Source organism: Aplysia californica, unplaced genomic scaffold (genome assembly GCF_000002075.1).
Source record: "Aplysia californica isolate F4 #8 unplaced genomic scaffold, AplCal3.0 scaffold01154, whole genome shotgun sequence".
Taxonomy (NCBI): Eukaryota; Metazoa; Mollusca; class Gastropoda; order Aplysiida; family Aplysiidae; genus Aplysia; species Aplysia californica.
This window is the reverse complement of record NW_004798424.1, coordinates 84,333-87,016: the sequence shown is the minus strand read 5'-3', so window position 1 is coordinate 87,016 and position 2,684 is coordinate 84,333.

Here is a 2,684-nt window from a genome sequence, read left to right as displayed (position 1 = left end):
GTGTGTGTGTGTGTGTGTGTGTAACATAATAACACACAGACAGACCGACAAACTTACAAAAAGACACATACAGGATGACAGACTGCCAAACAGCAAATTACCCTTTAGACTTGAGAGACAGAGAGGAATATTCCATCTGTCCGCTACACTTGTACATCCCAGGATTAGGCCACAATTCAACACTAAGTGTTGACATACTTTAAATTCCCCAGTACGCTAATTATGTTTGCACAATTTTAAGCGTATGGGCAAACTATGAAAAGGATTGTCCCGTCTAGCTGTGTCCCTCACTGCGCTGTTATGTGAGGTGTGAAGAATCTCCCGTGGGGCATGTATCTCCAGGGAATAAGTCTTGAATAAATAGATTGGAACACACGAGTGGATAAATCGGTACACTGCAGTGAATAGGTCTGTGTCCTAGGTGATTGGTACACACCTTCGATCGAAGCAGATTTATTTAAACACAATTAGAATTTCTCTTCTTACACTGTGAAATGAGAGGCGAGTTTTTTTCAAAACTTCACTTTACATTTTGAAGCGTAGTTCTAGGAAATCCCGAACATTAAGGAGTCCAGTAGACGGGATAGAGGCGTGGACGTATTTGATTACTGGATTCCAAAACTGGATTCTTCAAAGACGGATTCTGTTTAATGAAACCTCTTGCCTCATCACGCAATTAGAAGCTTTCTAGTGGCACCCTCCAATCTTTGCTCCAAGCCTTTGCATACAAGACGCGTTTTTGCCATTAAAGGGGTATTTTATGTGCAATTATTGTTATTTTATTTGTCACTAGCGGAATTTTGAGCGCATGGCATTTTTTTTCTTCTGGTTTCTTTCTGTCTTTTTTTTTTCTTTTTTCTTTCTATTTTTCATTCTTTTCTTCTTTCTTTCTTTTGTGTTGTTGTTCTTTTTGCTGTTTTTATTGTTACTGTTGTTCTTGTTCTTTTCTTGTTTTTGTTATTGTTGTTGTTGCTGCTGCTTTGATTTTTGTTTTTGATTAAATTTTTATTTTTTGTATCCCCAAAATGGAATTAGAATTATTTTTCGATGGGTAACATTAATTTGGCAATACACATGGACATCGGACAAACAACAACATCAGAGTGAGCCCACATGCTCATCAAATCATAAACAAACCTGGTGCTCTCGTGGCCTACAGGTTAAGGTGTTCGCCTCTCATTCAAAGGTCCCGGGTTCCAATCCAGGAAGAGGCGGAAACATTTTCTTCTCTAAAATGTCCTACTCGGACAAGGGCGAAACATCTCCGAGGTCCCGTATGCAAATTGCGCACGTTAAAGATTCCTTGGTGGTCCAAAATCGAGTAGGTTTCGGCTGACACCAGGGCAAAATTCAAACTTTCCTATCAAATGCAAAGGTTTAGTGTTTCCTGCGCACTCATATGACCTTATGTAGTTGAGAGCGCCGTATAACACTTACCCAAAAAAGGAAAAAAGAAAGAAAGAACCCAACCAAAAGGTTGGTTGGAAAGCCGAATGCGGCATTTTTGTCTGGTATGATATAAGGTAACGCCATAAGCCCTTCCTTACGTGAAGAAGACAGAATTGAAAAATCTGTGTAAATAACGTTTGTGCTTCTTAATTTTTGTCTGGTATGATATAAGGTAACGCCATAAGCCCTTCCTTACGTGGTATTTCTTAATTGGTATGAGTGGTGTCTCATCAACCATAGCCAGGCCAGAGCAAAACAAAACAAAAAAAGCTCCAAACAAAGGATTTTTATTTGAAGTTCGGATGAAAAATTTCATATCATATTTACAATCAGCGCCTCAAAGTTGACTAGGTCATCGCGTAAACCAGTTTTAAATAGTAACAATGTTACCAGTTTTAAAATGTATTTATATATTTTATGTAGTATATTTATTTACTTATTTAAATCATTCATAGTTTGATATTCTATCCGTGTATTCATAAACCTTTGACTCATTCGCGTTTGCCCGAAACAAACAGACCGAATTGCCTCTTCCCGACAAGAAAAGTAGGTCATTTCTGCTCTGATAGACCTCACTTTGATGGATAGATGAAACATTAGATGCAGGAGTTTTACACCACCATCGACACAATTTAAATCACTAAAGACACAGACTTCAGACCCTACCCCCAGGGCCAACCCGGGCTGAGAGGGACGCAACAACCCAGCAGAAAGGCGGATACACTTTATAAAAATATTCCCCCCACTCGGGAATCAAACTCGGGAATCAAACTCGGGAATCAAACTCGGGAATCAAACTCGGATCTCCTGCGTTAGACAGGCCAAGCTTCTGACCGCTACCCTGCCGACGCTCGTCCTCATGTGCAGTTTGGAGCGAGCTGAGTAATGATGTACCACACATCAAGGACAAATCCCACACAGCATGAGGCAAAGAGTTGACCTTAGTCCAGCACAGATCAGGACGGTTATAGGATGGATAAAACCGTTAGCCATGAATAATTTAGTCATAGAGACGTCGGCTATCTATGCTTAGGTGCTTTTTAAGCCTGGATGGTTAAAATATTTATGTCTAGAAAAATCGAACTTCATTACATTAGACGGCAGGTGGTGTTACAATGACAAAACGCGTACTTTGTTTCTTCATAAATGTATTGTATCGATATACTGATGTGTGTGTGTGTGTGTGTGTGTCTGTGTGTGTGTGTCTGTGTGTGTGTGTGTGTGTGTGTGTGTGT